Source organism: Semicossyphus pulcher, unplaced genomic scaffold (genome assembly GCF_022749685.1).
Source record: "Semicossyphus pulcher isolate SPU_LCO1_2020_fin unplaced genomic scaffold, fSemPul1.0.p SCAF_17, whole genome shotgun sequence".
Lineage (NCBI taxonomy): Eukaryota > Metazoa > Chordata > Actinopteri > Labriformes > Labridae > Semicossyphus > Semicossyphus pulcher.
In genome coordinates, this window is record NW_027211681.1 from 7,970,495 (window position 1) to 7,991,018 (window position 20,524).

Consider the following 20,524-nt stretch of genomic DNA (forward strand, 5'->3'; position numbering starts at 1 on the left):
GGCCGTCGGATAAAAAAATTTAAAAACATTTTTTTTTAAAAAGGCCGATGCCGATATGCGTCAAAATGCCGATAATTGGCCCGGCCGATAATCGGTCTATCCCTACAAAGAAATGCTGTAAGTCATTTTCCAATCAGGATCTATGCATTCATACCTGATGGCTATGCCACCGGGAGCAATTTAGGGTTCAGTGTTTTGCCCAAGGATGACATGTGACTGTAGCAGTCAGGGATCGAACCTCCAACCTTCCAATTGAGAGACGACCGACTCCACTGAGCCACAGCCACCCCTGGGAATCTTACAAATTATTATGATTGCACTGCTTACAGATTGCCAATCAACTGAAAGGACGATGGAAAGGGAAAATTTGAGGGTACAAAACAACGCGTCTGATAACCTCTTAGCTACCTCGTAGCGACCCTGGAAAGGAGTTGACAGAGCCTCAACCCCTTTCCCCAAACAATGGTACACAGCAACTACACAAGTGCAACAACAACAACCAACAATAGTGCAAAAAATAAAACAATCCCCAAAACCCCCAGAGTCACTTTCTCAGTCCCAATATACATAGAGAGAAAGCTGTAACTAAAATTACCATTTGCTAGGAATCTATGCCTTTTTATACCATATCATGTAACATTATCAAATGGTAATATTAGCATTCAACTAACATAACCAGTGGCTAGATGCTAGGATTATTTGTTATCTATTGGGAGGTAATGGAGTATCAAATATGTTGTATGAGCTTGAAATATGGCACAATGATCTTTCCGATTTTCACCATTGTCTTTTCAGTTGCTGGTCCATCTGGAAGATATGAAATGATCATGATTTGTCCAATTTATTACATTTTTTATGACCTATAACCTGAATATAACCAGTACGATATCATTACAGCATTTGAGCCTGAGCAAGACATCAAAGATAAATGGCCAACATGTGAATGTGGTCAGTTAAATGTGACTCTCTGGCCCAGAGATATTTCAGTTTCAAGTTTTCAGTGGAAGATGTGCCTCTAAAAAATCAACCTTAACTTGATACTTATTTACTATAACGCATGAACCTGACATTATTGTTGTATCCTTGCTGATGCATGTGCATTAGCTAATAACACTCAAGTCATGCGTTCAAGGACTACATGTCAGTTCTGTGCTGCATCACGCATCCTGAAACCCAATAGCCTTGTTGACATTTCCCACCCTTGTCATCCATATGATCACATCACATATTTAAGCATGTTTGTTTTCCTGAAGGGGAAAACATGTCCCTGAGAACACCGACTTTATCCACTGACAAAAACCAGCTGTCACTCACTGTCTTTGTGCACTCAGGCTATCGGAGACGTCATCAAAAAGATTGCTGCTTCGTCAGGCTTTTGTCCTCGGAAGCCCTTAAATCAGCTCTCTTTTTCAGCACGGAGCATCTTTAGGCGGTAATGGTGGATGAATGGAACTTTTAAGGGGCCAGAGCTTCAAGCAGACATCTTTTTCTGTGCCCTTAAGGCCAAAGGTATAAAATTCCAGCAAAACAGTAACAGATACTGTACCACAGAGGCTGCACACTAGTGTGGACTTCCAGTCTTTTCATCAGCTCATGATTAATCGTTCAGAGGATTTCAGTTTGCCCAAGAAACACTAAAAGCCTTAAGACTTCACTTGTTCTGTAATAGTGCCACTAGAGGCAATGCATCAAAACCTTGGAAGAGTTGATTAAAGTTCCTTTTGGATCTGATGGGGGCGATTTTAATATGAACGTTTGACTCAGCAGAAGAGAACAGAGCTTGGAATGAGTGGCATTCCTTGTGCCCTGTTTGAAACGATTCAGAAAGGTCAAAGGGCATCTGGAATCAGGGCTGATAGCGAGAAAGAAAGAGGGCAACGATATAATCTGTCAACAGACCTGCCTGCAAAATATTTCCTTTGGTCATTAAGGACTTAAATCAAATTGTACACTGTTGTCATACAGACTTAAAGATAGTGCTTTGACCAGTAGTGTGTTCAATAATTTACCAGTTTGGGATCAATAAAGTTCTTCAGGGTAATCTATACTACAAAGACAGAACAAAGATTTCATTATCAGCATTTCTATTTATTTGGTGGAGTAAAAAATACATTTTAATAACAGTGCATTACAAAATATAAAATTATTTGCACTGTTTCACATAATTAATAACTCCACACCCCAATACCCCAAATCTAAAGTTCATGGAACTCTTAAGGAACTTCTTTCCATATATAAAATCAATGAATGCATAGATGGGGACATCAACAGTCAACCAAAGTATAATAATCTATAGGAAGCAGCCAATTACCAGTTTCATCAAAGACACAGGATGAAGTGTAAGGCAACTGCTCACTGATCTCAAAACTATTTGAACTATACTGAATTATTTTTCTCCTCCGTGACACTTAGTCCGACATGTTCTCTGTTCAGCTGACAGCTTCCATGTTTGCACACCACCCTGCCCTCACACTATAGTGTTTTACAAGACCTGGATATTGTGTAACTGTTTCTGTACCGTAAACTCACATTGCGTGTTGAGTCTCATTTATAATGAAGCACCACTTCTGTAGGATTGTTGTGTGATGTAATCACGGATTGAATCAAGGTGAGGGATGTTTCTTTCACCACTTTTGGATGTTACCTTAGAGACTATCATGTTTATCAGAAGGCTAACAGGCTAATGCTATTGCATAACAACCAGATTTGTCAATCAATCCATTTTCTAAGAGCCTGTAGAAGGGACGTAACGGGCATATCAGGTTAGTTAATTTCTAATGTCCCTTCTTAGGGATTTGTGCTTCACTCTGTTACGCTGTTATGTTCAGGCTCAAGTTTGAGGAATGTCAAATGAGTGTGAACATGCATACAGCTGCTGAATCAATGTAATATTGCAGCATTATTCACATGTATTGAGTTTCTGTACTTGGAGTCTTTTCCTTTAGCATTTATACAGCAACCATGACATTGATTATTAGACGTTCTCCCGCCATCAGCTGTTAAACCAATCATGGATTTATCCAGAATGTTCTCTTCTGATAGCTAGAAAAACAAGACTTTATATTTTTGAGCCTGGGCCAAGACGTAAACCTCTAGCAGTTCACTTTCTTCTCCTGCCATGACTTCCTCACCATTCTGTATCTGGCTGTCAAATCGTCTGCCTTGCTTGTTTGTTAAATTCACAGTCAGTAACACTAGCTTCTGGTTAGTTTGTAAAAAGAAACACATTTTTTCTTCACTCTCGACAGCCCTAGCTGATCTTTTAAAAGTTTGCTGCCCAAGTAAATCTGATACTAATAACATTGAGACTGTGATTGCAATTTGATTCAATTTCACAGCTCGTCAGCCATCAACTAAAGCTAAAAAAGCAAAGACTTCCCATGTTTGAGTAATTTCTTATAGAGCCACAATTCATTGTAAACATGTTATAACCAGGATTGAAACGCACTACCAAATCTGCGCGACCACACTCCAAACCCTGCCACTCCATCCATCTTGGTGAGCACAGGTGGGTCCTTTTCAAACCCCAAAATAACCGCTCAAGCACAGGCAGACAAAAACCTGCCTTGTACCAAATGAAATTAGCCGTAACCAACTAGACAAAACCACCGAGCCACTGAACAACCACCTGAAGCTGCCATCCAAAGAGCCCTTTGTGTACCCAATAAGCTGAAAACTAGTTCATTAACTGTTTTGGCTTTCCAACATGTGCCTAAAACGATATCACTTTTAAAACTGTTCTGCTGCCAGGACAGACATGACAGTCGTTAAATACTCTTTCGTCGAAACACCCGAGAACAAAAAATAACAAAGAGTCTCTACGTCGAATTAATGCAAACACAATTTTCATCCTGAAGTCCTACTGCTTGAGTAAGTGTGTGTATTTGCGACCCTACTTGTGTATGAATGTGTCATTGTGAAGTGGCGACCAGGCTTTTGTACGGGGCTTAAGAGTGGGCCAGTGGGAGGTCCATAGACATGTTCCGGTCTGCTCAAGCCCTGCCTACTGTTAAACCACACAGATGTCCTGAGTTCTATTGTGGCCCTACAGGACTCTACAGGGACCCAGCAGGGACATTTCACGCCTCAAAGATGCCCAAAGAGGAAGTCAGAAAGGGCGCACTGCTGTGGCATCAGCAGAAATCTCTTTGAATAGAAACGCAGCAGGCAAACATGTAACAAATTAGCTTCAATAAGATACTTTCACCCCAAGAATGGACAAAGCAATTAAAGATTAATCAAGGATTAAGCTTAAACAACATCACAAATGTACAATGGGTATGTCTTGTACAAATTTGCAATACAGCAACCATTGAAACTACTGGGATCAAACTGCACAATGTAAGGCTTGGCTTCCTTTAAACGCCCATGATTGCCCTGTTGAGCTTAAACACATTGTCTTCAGCTGTTTGTTGGTTTGCGGCGTCTGCATTTGTGGTCTTGGCAACAATTAAAGTGTTTTTGGTTTGTTCTCAACATGTGTTTGGTTAGATCTTGTAAGTTCTCACACGACATTTCCATCACTTAAAAGCAGGCGTTTTCTATCTCCATTGTGATGTCAAAGCGAGCAATTGAGACCACAACACTCCAGTAATTTAATGTCTTCGTGGTGTCTTTCATTTCCCCACAACAGATCTGTTTATAGTGGTTTATCATGTGGTCGTTCTTTGGCTTCATCTGACCACTCATTCTGTAGAACAGCTTTTCTTGTTCCTTCAAGGCAACGCTTCCCTCGTTCGCACATCACGTTTCAGTTTGCCTTCACATTTAGGTCAAGCTGTTCAATTTGTGCGCCTATAAATAGCACCTCCTGATTATTTTATCAAGGCAGATGAAGCGCTCCACTGTCTTCAGCTGCGCCTTTATCCCATCCCAGTCATGAGGATGTGAAAAAGTAGGCCAAGAACAGTGTTTCCTGTCATCTCTGTTTGTGCCTGATTTTTATTCAAGCCCATGTGAGTCTCATGAGAGAAGCGTGCCACACTTGAGCCACTGAAAAAGTCATCAAAACAGTGTTTGTGTTGAAAGCATGCACTTACACTGTGTGACTTTGTGTACTGTGCGCTATAAGATTACACACCGGCTTGAACAGACATGACTATGGGAAACAAGCCAAGGACATAGTGTATGTTCTCTCGCTTCCCCAGCATCCGTCTTGTTCGTCCATGTTTTATTCTTGCACTTCAAAAACATATCAGTTTGTCTTGTTTTTCCCTCAGGAAGCAAGCTTTCTAACTCAGGACTTTATAAATACATTTTATAACACCAACATGTAAAGAGAGAACTAGTTATCAATTCACTGTTTCTGAGGCTGTAGTTTTGCTCAGCATGTTCGATGATGTTTTGATGGATTTTATGTAATTAAATGTGATTTCGCCATCAACCACAGCCTATATCAACATGACAAATTGCATGCATGTTTATTAGAAACTTCTACAGTGCAATACAATGTCACCTTATTATTTTTGTGACCGTATATGTTACCACAGTAAGGATATGGACTGTGCATCATTGCTGCTCCAGTAGGTGCATGTAAGTGAACCCTATTGTCCTCTACCAGTTTACTAGTGTGGCCAGGTAGTGTCAGTGTGCGAGGGTGAACACTTTTGAGATATTTATGATTAAATTAGAGGCCTTCAACGCTGTTCCTGTTCACTGATTTAAAGCCCCCTTGTTTCTGGCCCTGTGCACTCACAAGGCCGCTTGTTTCGAACACCCTGGAATGTTTTGCTAAACTCAGTGACTCCGGCAAGCTCACTCCAAACTTGTTTACTTTGCTTGTTCTACCGCGCTCCCTCGCCTTCGGTCTTTTCTCACTTTCTCTTTTTTAACACGTGAAACTCGCTCAATGCTTCTTTTGACTCTCGCATTATAAGACCCATCTCTGTATTATTGATCCAGCAATCCCTGATTTGTTCCGTGTCTGTAAAATATCAGCCTTGAAATAATGTTTGAGCAGCTCTGGAGCAACATCGAAGCCATGTCCGCCATCTTTTAACATGAGATTCTAGCATTGCAGAAAATTACCATCATTCCCTTTTCCTGAAAATGATTTATATCTTGTTAGAACCGTAAAAGACAGAGAAAAACATCTGAGTCCTGAGCTTTGTATTTGCAGCATTAGTCTGCTGATTCGTTAGAATCAGACTTTTCTTTGATTTCCGTTTCTCTATACATTAATCGTCTCTCAAGTGGGACGTCTCGCCCTTTTCAGCAACGCCACAAGTAGCCTACTTGACGCACGCTCTTGACTTCTCATTGTCCCATTTGCTGCCCATGCTTTCACTCCTGCAGATGGAAGCCGATGCGATTGTTCAGCTTAGAACTTTGGCAAACACTTGTCTCGTCACAGACTCAAACATCCAGATATAACTGACGTGGAACAACGAGCCCGCTATTTCAAGTGTCCATCAGCATTGTACAGAGACGAGGAGCACTCACAGAACTCCTGATTTGGCAAAGCTCGGGATTCCCAAAGTGGCGTGCACAAATATTTGCACACATGGTGGAATTCACTCCTGCCCCGGCGCTTGAGAATGTCTGATTTCACACCGCAGACTTTCAGGCCGGTCCACTCCTACACCTTTACTCCCTCCGTCAGCAGAAACGCTGTGAGTGCTGTTGTAAGCTGCTTTGTTGGCAGAGACAGAGCTGTCTTTATTAGCTTGGCTTGTCACTGTGTGCATTGCGCCTTCCAAGCTTCAATCGATATTAGAGGGTCGATTGGTGGCGATGTTTCTAGAAGGTAGTCATGTACTGTCAATTACTGAAACAAGGAAAAGAGAAAGTGATGATGCTGAAGAGTCGGGTGAAAAATACTGTATGTCAAAAGGTTCAATTGACATTATGTGATTTAAATGAGTTGATGATGATTAGTAGATTGCTGGGACTGGGAGGCCACCAATAACACCAACATCCATCCATCCTCACCTTTGAAATATAAGGAACTGCGCGGTTGAGGTTGAAATCTGACATCTAAGTAATTAGACTATTAGATTATTAGAGTTGATTGCAAGGCAGTCAGTGTCTCTAAAGCTCAGTTTAAGTACCTGCAGTCTAACAAGGTTGGAGGAAGATGATGGCGTGACGACTCGACACTGGTCATTAGTTGTAAAACGGCCACATTCCACAAGAATCTTTTCCAGATGGGTACTAACAACAAGTTTTAGTGCCCCATTAAAATGGTCTCATCTCTGGTGACTTAACCGCCTGTTGGGTCGCCTGATCTCATGGTATGCTGTTTGTTTACTCTCCGCTGGGCCTTAATTTCCTGTGTGTCTGCTGCTTTTTGCAGCTCTAGCAGGTCTCAGTGGGTTATCCATCTTTATTTTACTCAGTCAGTCCACAGGGGATTTAAAGCTAATCCTGTTGCTCTTGTTGGTATTGTTGACCCTTCAAATGCCATCGATTGGGGGATAATCTCTTGCAGGTTTGGAGCGATGAGTCATGATGGAGACTTGTGATTGTTTTATCGAAAATGGACAAAGCGTTGCTGGAAATGACGCTGTCTTCAACAAGGAATTTGCGAAATAAGATAGAACGATTTGAATGCATGTTGCAGTCATTAAACAGATCGGTACACAGATAATGCCATGATACCAATCTGGATACTTGACAATTTAAAGTAGAATAAGTCTAAATATGTGCCTGTTTGTTAGCCATATCAACAAGATGTCCACATATGAGAATCCCATGAACCAAAGAAGGATATTAGGAGAGCAGTGTCTTACTACCAGCCATTAAATTACATTAGAACTCCTTGGAAACGATCACATGTCAGCATGTTGTACTAGTGTTTTCGCAAACACAGTGACCCATTTTCTCACATGTCTCTCCAGACGCCAGCACAAGACACCCAGTGATTATTATCATTTAACCGTTCTTTCTGCTTCTCACTGACCTGCCAGCTACATTTAAGATTGTATCATTTAATGGGAGCATGTGCACAGTTTTCCCCAAAGCACAGAAAAGTCAAATGCCAGATGGCTTTCTCCACCCGAGGAGGATCATCCATGTTTATTGCCAATGCCAAATATTTATGGAGATTTTTATCTCGTGCTCAGAATAGATGTCTTTATTATTGATACCGGTCACAAGACTGCACGAGTCTCAGAAGCTGTTGGGAAAACATTACTGACAAAGACATTAGGGCTTGGGTAGATTATTAATGTAAGTATGTTTTCCATTAAAGGAAATTTAAAAGTAAACATATTTGCAGTACAATATATTAAATATCTTAACACAAACACACATGACTGAAGACAAATCAAATAAAGGAAGGAGTTTGAAGACTGGGAAATAAATACTGCTGGGAATGCTGACACTGCAGTCCAGTGGTGAGTGGTTGAAGACATAAATACACAAGTTACCACATCAATGAAATTCTTCAATGTATTTATGCAGTCCAAGGCTTGGATGCATGTCTAAACCTCTCCTCACATATCCCAGCACTGTGCCGGTGATTTGAATTTTAGTGTCGTACGCCATAACAATAATAATAAGAGTCTACAAACATGGTAGCAGCTCTGTGCAATGTTCACACTCTCATTTTAAACAATTAATAATCATTCTTAACAAAAGTTCTCTAACAAACACGTAGCTGTCATTACATTTAAAGGTATCTGGTCATAAGATGAAGTATTGGGCCAATTTAGTGTTTGATCTGGTGGTGGCAATGGAGACAAATTGGTTAGAATTCATCCTCTGGGGACAATGAATGGCTGTACCAAATTCCATAACAGTCATGACAAAGGCTTGGACTTACCAACCAACCTGGAGGTCGACATTGCCATCGCTTTAGCCGTTCCACTAGCCTGGCTATTAATGGGATTATAAACATTGGTTAAGTCCAATGAAAATGGTAATGAGTGTAGGCGATACTTAGTGTCAGTGGATGTGGAAGTCAAAACAGATTTCCAGAATACTAAATGGCATTTAGCTTAACACCCTACTTCCATGTTGTGTTGACCTGATTCTTGACTCTTCATTATCTCCATACTAGAGAGCGACTGGTATTTTTTATTTATGAGCAGGTTGACAGCCACTTTTGGGCCTCAGGCAAAGACATTTTCCTCTTTCCACCTCCTCATACTTTCCGGTCTGCATCTGTCATTGTGTTAGAGAGGACTTGAAGAGTCCTGCCAGCTGAAACAATATTACAGACAGAAGCAGAAAGGTTAGGAGGACCATTTCCAAAGTGACCCCTTTACTACTCGAGGCATTTGGTAGATATTATACAGTGTTGTAAACGTTAGGGTTATTGCCTGTACTTGCCAAAATCACTTAGAAGTGATAGTTACACAGATGTGAGTCATTATAAGAAAAGTCAGATTATCAGTAAGAACACGATTAGAGATCTGGAGCTGTGAAAAATGCATCTCATCACTCGCTTCTAAAAAAGGAGTTATCATGCCTTTAGGCCCCTTGGACCTTTAAAGCATCTTAAAGGCAAACATTGTGATCCATCACGAGTAAAGCTGTGGACTTCCACCTCCACGGAGCTCGAACATTATCTCTCTTTGGACTGAACGCCCACTTAATGTCCGTTTGTCCTTCTGATCGAGAGGCGACCTTTCACCCTGCAGTCACTCAGGGATCGTAACCCCTTTGCCACCATGAATGGCTGAACACAAGGCCACAGGCTGAGTGTTGTCACCCTCCGTGTCCAGGCCGACCTCCACTTTAACTCCTTACAGCTGCGAATAATACAAGCACTGGAGCGCTTAGCATTAGCATGTGGGATAAGTGACACTTTGACAACTTAATGTCTTTTGTGTCCGTGTGTGGTTGAGGTCAGGGTCGGTGAACATGATGTGTCTCCAGCAGTTCTTGGACTAAATGCCCTGACAGGTCACAGCGCTGCCATCCGCTACCTCAAACACAGTATTTTTCAAGCATTGTTTGTGCAACAAAGCAGCAGGTCTGTAATGTCCTGAACAAGGCATTCTGGGAATGTTATGAAATGAGGGTTTGTCCAGTTTTGCCTGTGGTGACGTCGGTCCCATAGTGATTTTTCTAACAGATTCCTGTGTGTGCCGCCTGCCCCTTCCTCTCACTTCATTTGAAACATAACGAATGGTAAACATGTTAGTTTTTTCCACGTCAATGCAGCTGTCATGTGAACCACTTGAGCTGCTCTTACCGATATGCACGCACTGAAACGTGAGCTAGAAAAGCCTGGCTGTCTACAGCCTCACGAGCATGACAGATCTGAGGATCGAGTTCAAATCCAAAACACAGGAACCAAGCAGCTCCTTTTCTTTATTTGCTTGTTCTGTGCTTGTCTGACTGCCTTAAATGGGTTTTTTTTGTCGTGGTTTCTTCAATTTTTTTATGGCTTGAAACCTTTTTTTAGACAATGACATGGTTTGATCTCTCAGTGCCCATACCATCGCTACGCAAGTATCACAAGGACTCTGTTGTCCTCTGAAAATAAGGGACCATTGTTTGAAAAAGTTGCAGTTGTTTGTTTGCACTAGAATCATGTGATTTTACTTCAACTGAAATGGTACAAATAGAATTATTTGACAACTAGAGAAACCTAAATTCCAATCTATAATATAAGGCTTGAGTCTGTGTCAGCATGCACGCAAATGTGAATTTGGACTGCTTTTATTCGTGACATGCCTTGACAGTTACTTAAATACAAATTGTCATGTTGCCCAAAGCAATCGTTCTTATGACCAAGCTGACTCACAAACTTTTCCTTTAATACTTAAAACAAGATTTTTATCTTTTCGTGTGAAATCTCTCTCCAACTTTTTCATAGATTTGTGCTTTTTGTTTTGTAAACACTTTCATTATAATTCTTCATGACCTAATTTCCTGACATTTCCTCCAACGCCATCACGAGGTTGACATTTATGGTTTTGTGTTAGTCGTTAACTTTAAAACACAGACAGCATTTTGGTACAGACATTTTGATTGATTGATATAACTTTGTTTCATTTTTCCCCATGCAACCATCACGTGAAACTTTCTAACCTATTTTGAAATATTTGCATGATTATTTGCAAAGATATTGGCTCTTTTTCCTGCAACGATAGCTAGATTACATGTTAAGCTAAGTACTGTCTTTAGAGCCTTCATCTGAAAACACTCGGAAAGCTCTGACTGTCAACATTGACTCCTGTTTTCAAGCAGGTATCAAGCTTTAGCCAGACCCCACTGATTCTGACTGCGGCAATCTACTACTGCTGATTGCAGAGCAGGTTGGAACCATCGCTTTTAATCACACCCAACACATTTTATTTTCATGCATCTGTCATAATGAACCATTAAATCTTTTAAAGAAGTTTTTAATCCTTGTGTTTTCCCCACATTGTGTTCATGTCTCTCCAGTATCCCTGTTTTAAGTTTGTTGTCCACTCCTATCCCTTCATTCTCAGAAGGATGGGTGGAGTAAACAGAGAAGGGTCATCATGAGAGCCTTCTGTTAGGCATATGGAGGTTCTGTCACTGCTGCCAACCTCCAGCTGGACACTATTAGTCTCCCCCTGTACTCAGGAGCTGAGCTATCATCCCCCTGGGACCGATGAGGAGCAGAGGGACGAGGGAGGGAGTCACAGGTCTGGCTCAAGATCCTGTTCATCACGCAGAGTCACTGCTCTTAAACACATCAGTGCTGTCCATTAGCTGCTAAAGTAAATAAACCCAGTGAGCCTGTGTGTACGAGAGGGAGTGAAAGAGTGGGGGAATGAGGGTTTTGGGCATCAGGGCTAATCACATAACATGTTCTCAGTACTCAGACATTAAGCAGTTAAGGATATATGCTGTTATAATTGTTTGCAGGGAAACACTAAAAACTAAAATGAAGACCTTGCATCAAAAGCAGGATCCATTACAAACACTAATTTATACTTTAATAGCAAGTCAGTCATTAAAAAGTGCTTGACTCTGGGTCATACTTACCACATTTTTCATTTAAATTCAAGCTCTAACTACATTTGGACAGTGTCCAGCATCAATATTGGGACTTATTTACAAGTGAAACAAGACAGGAAGGCGGGACATAACAATGGGAGGAATTTGTTTGGACCATTCAGAAATGGACGCACGTGCTTTCCTAGTAGCTGAGGCCCTGATACAACACTCAAACACCAACACAACACTCCTCAAAGTGAATAAATTCTAGCTAGCCGGTCTGTCACCACCGTTTTTTGGGGGTAAACAGAACAAAATTTAAGGTGGCGATCCCTGGAGGTCACGTTATTGTACCATCCTGTTGCTAGCTAGCTAAATATTGAGTATAATTTAAGTTAGGATGAAAGTTGAGGATAATTGATGGGTGAAATGGTTGGTTCCATCCAACCTAAGTACTCATAGGTATGAAAATACTCATCGGTATGAAAATACAAGGCCTTTTTTTGTTTGTTTTTGGGCTTATATTGTTAAATAAGTCCATAATATGACCAATTATTTGATCCTAAATGGTTTAAAAGGCATTAAAAAGAAAACATCTGAGAAGACGAGAAGACGTCACAGTCCATTTATAACAACTTTGTGTCCTCTGAGTGCCTCCATGGTGGCTACCAACTTCCTCCTGTTTATGTGTATTTGGCTTAAAACACAAGATTCCTCAGATTCCTGCGCAATGAATTTGGGTCAGCTATTCATAAAGGCAAACATTTAGCTGAAGTAAGGCCCTTCATAATCATATAAAAGCCTTCCTTGTTGGTCATCGCTTACAGAAAGCAACCTTAAAAATATTTCAGGCACGCTAATAAACACATGCAGGTTTGCTCACACGCACAGAAACATCTATTTATGCTTGAATATCTTTAATTCCTGCACGTGTGAGGCATCTGTCTCGTGAGTCTCATATCCGTCTCTGGTTTAGTAGGTCACGGTTGTCACATGGGGAATGGGTTAATATCCACCGGCTGATGTCTGTCTTCTTTCTGCAATTTGTCAGCGCAGAGCTGAAGGGCAGAGAAAAACCTGCACACAAAGCAAAGCGATGGCTTTGTTGAGGAGGAAGAGAAGAGCAGCAATCACTGGGAGCACACCTGCTCTGCGTGTTTTTGTCAACATGCAAATTTCGTGACTGTAGCATTTCTCTGGTTTTGATCAAAGAAACATGTTTTTACAAAATGACAAGCTGATTTTCACTGACAAGATTTTTTATCCTGGTACATGGAGCATTAAAAAAGAAGAAGTTGCGTTTTGTCAGCTATCAAACTTTTCTTCAATGAAAGAAAAAACAGTAAAATGATCTTCACTTTTGGTACAGAATTTGTCATGGTGTGTCTGCTCTTCATCCCATCTCTCTTTGATCTGCAGCAGCTCTCTCTCTCTCTTATATCTTATCTTCTAAAATATGACACAAGACAACAGAAGCTGTTAGAAGTTGGGAGCTGGAAGAAATCACCGAAATCCAAACCTGCTCGGTGTACTTTCTGCAAAGCAGCCTCCGGATCAGTGATAATCTCCCGGCTGAACCTGGTTTGTGTTTGTCATGACAGCCTACATGTCTGCACGGTTTGTCACGTGGCTCGCTAAGAGGTCAGGGTTCAAAGGAGGTCACGGGTCACGGCAGGGAAGACTAAAGCATCAACTTCCTGCGTTACTCACTGGCAGATTCTGCACAGAGAGGGAGCGGACATATGTTACTGTGGAATTTGGTCTTCTCGCTCCGCTTGTCGAGTACGCCATGACAAAAGTCAAAAACAGGAAAGAAAGGAGAAAAGGGGGCAGAGAGTTCAACGCTTTCTATTGTCAGAGGTGATATTGGACACCTTAGTGTGGGCGTGCACATGCAGGACACACAGACATATATTAAAAAGATAATAACATAGCACTCTCAGAAAAAACAGGAACGCATCCACAACACACACATTTGCTCCAGTTTGTACATCCTGATGTCAAACACCTCCCACATCCTTAACACATCCAAGATCCATCGTTCCCATTCCTGTTCCATATTCATACACGCTTCACCGTTCGATATCGCTGCAGGGCTCGTCATCTCATAGCACATCTTAAATCTTGCACCCAAGGCCCCCATGATTCATTGCTGCTGAAAGGTAGCTGGCAAACGTTTGACACCCATTCCTGCTTCTTCAGCAGCATGCCAACTCCATCTGTATCCAGAACAATCCATCACGATGCCAGATGATATCCGCGGAGATTACATTCTCAGGGACCGATGCCATTACATTTTTATCCAAGTATGATTACTTTAAATGTGCCAGCGCGGCAATGAGTCAAAATCCACACCAGAGCCGATTTGGATAAACATGTGGTAGCCATCAAAGCAGGGAAGATGTCGTCGACAAAACAATCTTACCTCAAGGTGTGTTAGTAACTGTTCAATACTGCCTTTGTTCAGATCACATGATCTGGATCAGCAGATGGAGATGTTTTTAAATCTCCAGTTTACTGAGCACTTTGAGGATTTCTTGTCCAGAAGATGTCTTTTACATTTATACATGAGCAAATTGAGTTGTTCTCCTTAAATGAGACACATTCCTTTTTTTTCTCATATTGAGCCTTTAAGGACAGTTAGGGAACACATATGTGGACATCAAAGACTGAAGGGGGCTAGTTTGCAAAGTTTGGTTGGCAGAAAAACTAAGAACATTTTGGTTCTAGTTTTGTCACCATTAAACTCAGATAGGATCTTGTTTGAATTATTTTGATGATTATCGAGCACGCACACTGCTGCTAACCTGTGTTGTAACACATTTTACTCTCATAGATTTTCTTCTATTTGTTCATCACAAATAATCATATATGTCACAATATTGTCTGAAGATGTTAAAATCTCTTCCTGTTCTTATATCACTTGAAAAACGTAAACTCTTTTGACAGCTGTTACCGGCAACAAACAAGTATCATAATGATTTAATTATGAGTGTCATTATTTAACTGTAAGAAATAGATTGGGGTAGATGCAGCTCGTTCTGTAGTAGGGGCGGGAATCGCAGGGTAACTCACGATACGATGCAATACGCGATATGTGGTCGACGATAATGAAAATGTCATGATACGGCGATTCTGCGATAATTGATATATTGCAAGACAATCTTATAATGATACATCATGATATCTTATTAACTTCTTCTTCTGCCAATTAATTTACCCTCATTCATGTCATAAGCGCCACCGCAAGGAGTCATGAAGTAGTGATGCAGTGAGTCAGGGAAATTGAGTTAGAACGGCAGATAATTGTAAATTAAAATATCGATGTTTAGCACCAGTCAATCGATAATTTAATTGCACAAGTCAGGGTGACGATATATTGCTGTATCGATATTTTGTCCCACCCTTAGTCTGTAGGGACCTGGCTTGTGAACCAGAGGGTTGCCGGTTCAAATATTGAATTTGCGACTGGTAGATGGGCAGTGCCAGTTGACTTCCTGGGCACTGTCAAGGTGCTCTTGAGCAAGACACTGGGGTCAATGTCCATAGGGTCAATTTACCAGCTCAAACAACCATTATTTGATGACCTGTGTGTTCAGTCTTGAAAATCTGTCGCGCACAAAATTATTCAAAGCAGTCGATTTTATACTTCATTTGCTTAGGATTAGGAATTCTGGAAATTTCCAGGCATTGCACCACAGCTCCAAATGTGTGTGTGTGTGTGTGTGTGTGTGTGTGTGTGTGTGTGTGTGTGTGTGTGTGTGTGTGTGTGTGTGTGTGTGTGTGTGTGCGTGTGTGTGTGTTTGGTTTCACAGCCATATGGTTGGCATCATTAACCACTCCCCAAGTATTCGGCTGGGTTCCCAGGCAGACCTCCACCTCTTGTAATTCTCAGAAAATGTGGTCACACACACACACACACACACACACACACACACACAGGCAGCGAGTCTTTTCTCCAGTGTTAGAGCTCGTAGAAAATAAACCAGACCAGCTTGGTTCATTCACTTCAAGCCACTAACATCTGCACGTTGCCATAAAATGTTGTTTTTAAGTCTCAGCTGTGAGATTAATGACAATAATCAGCCGGCGTTTGCACAGAAACCACAGCAGATTTTACTGCACTTTAAAGTTGGAAAAGAGGTCTCCACTTACTTTATGTCAGTGTCTGTTGTTTGCTTTCTCTTTGCAATCCCATTTAGCCAACTTTTTTCGACTGGTATGGCTCTTACTCCCCATCTCTTTTCCTCTTTTTCATTTTAATTTCAACAGCTTTTCTTCTTGCCCGAATACCCCTCATGTCTTTATCGCAAACCTCCAACATTTGCCCTCAGGCTCTGCTCTTCCTCTGCCAACCTAAAGCCAACCATCACTAATCTGCATGACTAATAAGAAAGATATACGCAGTAATCCGGAGCTGTTAGCATGTTTGTGTCCTTATCTTGATCAGGACCCAGAGGGCAGCGGATCAGTTGATTTCCTGGAGATCCAGAGCTACATTTGTAAAAACATCTTTAATATGTTTCCTCACAGCTTTCAGACTTTTCCTGAACCTGAAATATAAAAGAACAAACAGTAGAGTTAGTTTAATATATAGTTTTAATATAATGTCTATGATACTGAGTATCTAAAAGGGATGATTCTTCTGTTAAACTATAAAAAAGTGTGTTTCTGTTTTTAAGAGTGTTATTACACGCTGTTTGCTTTAGCATTTACACATGACTGTTGGTCAATAATGTTCCCTGCCATTGTGTGAAAGCCAAGGTTGAGCAGAAGCCACATATGGTTGTGCTTTACAGGCAAATAGTGATTTAAGATGTTGTATTGCTCAAAGATTTACAGTCAACCGAGTGGGAAGAATTCACCTTATCAGCCCAAACGAGCAACCAATGTTTCACGTCACTGCCAGTATTAGAGCTAATAAAGGTATAAAAATGTGTATGACGCATTAAAGCAATTAAGTGATAAGATGTAAGTCAGTTAGAGGATTTCATGGGAAACCCTCTGAGTAGAGTTAAAAAGTACCTTTTAACAGAGATTGTTCCCAGTTCTTGCAGAACAAGGGGGCAGGGTCCTCCAACTGTTCTTGGAACCATGAAAAAGTTTCTCCTGTCCAGAGTGCCTGTTGATGCACATGCTCGCGACCCACAGCAGTACACCTGCCATACTAGGTACTGAGCGTCCGTCTCAGGACTTCCTACTGGATATTTCTATAAAGCTATATTATATCCCTGTGTCTTCTCCATGCGCTTCAGACTCACAGAATAGAACTGGTTGCCAGAGTAACTGCTTATAAGGATCTTAATTAGGGGGCATGTGGGGCAGCTGTGGCTCAGTGGTAGAGTCGGTCGTCTCTCAATCGGAAGGTTGGTGGTTCGATCCCTGACTGCTACAGTCACGTGTCGGAAGTGTCCTTGGGCAAGACACTGAACCCCAATTTGCTCCCTAAGGTGTAGCCATTGGTGTATGAATGCATAGATCCTGATTGGAGATTGGCACTAAGGCCTCTGTTGTCAGTGTGAGTAAGAAAGAGTGAATGTGACATGTGGTGTAAATCAGAAGTGCTGTATAAGTACAGTCCATTTACCATTCCATATGAATACATCCAACACGCAGGACTTGGGTGTGTGGTTGAGGGCAAACATGCCATGTTGCATTCATGTCAAGTGTGTGCATTATTATACATGGATTAATGTGTGTTTGATGTATAGTGACATCACTTGTCATACCTTCACAAATAGCACCTGTAGCATCTGCACTCCGGCTTTGAAGAGGAAGCCTTTATCCTTAAAGCAGTGTATTTGTTTAAAACATGAAATCCTACACACATATACACACACAAAACCCACCTTGAAGCTTATTATCTCTCTCCTTTAATGGTCAGTTTTTCCTGCTTTGTTTTTCCGTGCTTACGCAGGAATCTAAGTGGACCATTATTACTGTTATTGACCAGTAAAACTTCCATGATAGCTCTATGATCCAACATAAAGCTGCTGTTTTTAAAGCCCCACCAGCTGGTTGAAAAATACGTGGTAGTACAACACCGATCCATTGTTTGTGTAAGTGTGTGTGTGTCAGCCTCCCGGCTCTATTGTGATGGTGGTCAGTCCATCAAAGCCCGGAGAGGGTGTCGGCGAGGCATTTGGTCCACTGTCTGCTTCACACTTCCTTTGTTTGTGTGTGTGTTTGTGTGTGTGCTGGTCCGAGCCTCTGTCTCCTTGCACTTCCTCCCCGCCATTGTGTGTATGGAAGTAAATGCTTGCTCTCTCCCTCTCTCTGTTTCTCTCTCTCTCTTTCTATTTCTTTCTCTATCTGTAATCAGTGTCTTATTGGGCTGATCCCTCAAACTGTAGATGAGCTATTTCTGGAGATTCCTGTTATGAAAAGATTATTCTCCCCCCCTCTTCTGTCTCACTCACCCTCTCTGTCTCTCCCTCTCTCTCTCTCTCACACACACACAGCAGTTAAACTCATTATCTCAAACTGCATCAGTGAAAGACAGGCGACACACACTTGTCATTGGATTTAGATTGTAGCTTCAAGGACAGAGGCTGTGCAGAAACACAGTAAATCAGCCAGCAAGTTTATTCCCTTGTGATCTGAAGTTAACACAGAAAACATCAGAGAGATCATAGCCCTTTCCATACTCATCTTACATGTTCATCTCTCTTTCAGCATGTCCGCTCTGACCTCTGCAGACCCATCATTTGGTTATCTCCTCTGTGAGCCTTTGTTGACACGGCCTTGGGTGTTTGTGTGTGTGTGTGTGTGTGTTGGACTGACACGTCCGTTCGCTGACCCTCACCTGGCCCCGCTGTTTGGGGTTAGGAATGGTAAAAGAGGGGAGCGTAAACCCTCAAGACGCGCCCGGAGGAAGGCGGGGAAACATCTTTAATCTTTGTGTCGCTTTTTTTATTTTTCTGTCTTTTTTATCCGTCAGTGATTTTTTTTTTGTCTCTCTGTCTCAGTAAAGTTTTTTTTTAAGTCTGCTTTTATTATTCAGTGTGCAATTTTTTCTATTTCCCAGCCCCTCCCTCCCTCTGTGTCTCAGGGTCAGAGGTGACACTGTAAAGTTTACAACCTACAACAGTAGCTTCACCCAACAGCCCAGCAGCAACATGTTGATGATGCATTCAGGGCACCTTTTATTACAATGAAATGTCTGTGGTTTGTTTTGTTTTACACCCGGGCTTCTTTTGGTTTAAAATAGGTAATTATTATAGAACAGCTCCAGACATTAATGCTGAATCACAAGATAATCCTCGGAAACTTCCCTGTGTGATTTTCCATGCAGGTAGATGTTTGCGTTCCTTTTCCGGGGAAAAGTTGCATTCAATGCCGGCTTAATCCCCCCTGTGTCTGCCTGCCGTAACACTGATGCATCTCCTCGTTTCCTCTCTTTTGTCCAAAGCCCTCATTATTCTCGTGTGCATTTGATCCGTATCTGAATCATAAGCCAAACAAGCGCCTGACTCTGACGGGCTTTGATGAATGAAAATTGCAGACACTCTGAAGAGACTCATTTGCCCCAGAGCAAACTGGCAGCAGCGGCAGTCTGCTTGTCTGATCTCTCGCACTTTACCACACACATTCATCAACAGTCGCAGGCATTATTGTGTATTTATCAACACAAAACAACCCAAGAGTGTGTGTCCCCCCCCCTCAGCTCTGCGCTGAGGTTGTTGACCCATCTCATCTAAGGGTAGCGCAGGGTCGGGGTTTTGGGTGCAGCGTCTGGGTGGTCGGGGTTTTGTGGCTCAGGGATTTGGCCTTGTTTGGTAATCTTTCTTCATCTCTCCTTCCTCTTCTTTGCTTTCTCTCTCTATCCTACTGCTATCTATCTCACACACACACTCACACAATTATCTTCTTCCCTCTCTTTTTTACTTGGTAGTTGTGATTAAAAAATGGCCATGGCATTCTTGGACCCCTAAACAGAACAGGAAGCACTGCTGCTTTATGCATACTTCAAAAATCAGGTGTGTTGTAGAGTGACATGTTTGTATTTTGAGGTATTGAAAAGGGAGTTATTTAAGTCGCTGAAAACATTTGTATGCATTTCAAATGATCCCCTCCCTCTTCATGAAAGGCTGTGCTGTATATACTCGTGATTTTTGCTCCCTCTAACAGCTGGCAGGGCCTGCTCTGGGGTGAATCACTTGTGACTCTCAGCTGGGACCGGGTATGGCAGCCAACAACACATTGCTCAGTTAGCCAGCCAGGATTTTCTGCATCATCCTCTCCCCCCTTGGCAGTCCAAGCTGTGGATTACATGTATTTCCCTGCCACATGGTGACTCGTCTGGCTTTCCCTTTTGTATTTTTTTTTCACCATCTCAGCGCCTGTGTGTTACCATGGCAATAACTCAGAGCTGGCTGATGCCAAATGCTGACGTAGTCGATGAGTTCTTGGCAAACTGGGCATGAAAACAGGAGAACTGGACAGGCTGTATTGAAACGGACCAATTATAAATGAGTAATGTGCGGCCCCGCCCAGGCATAAGCCCATTTATATCTGGAAAATAACAGCAATGCATTTACACTTTTCTTATACGAAATGAGGCGTGTAAGAATTGAGCATTTAGACGTGTCCTCCTATTATTAACGAAATTACTGATTACAGTAATTATATTCACTTTCTTTGTGGTTGCTTAAAAAGTGCA

General features: G+C 41.7%; 1 protein-coding gene across 1 annotated transcript in view; it reads left to right on the forward strand.

The window, feature by feature from the left end:
- The window catches only part of dlc1 (DLC1 Rho GTPase activating protein), a 73,341-nt gene that overhangs the window by 30,087 nt on the left and 22,730 nt on the right, over positions 1-20,524 (forward strand). The gene's annotated exons all lie outside the window — the stretch shown is intronic.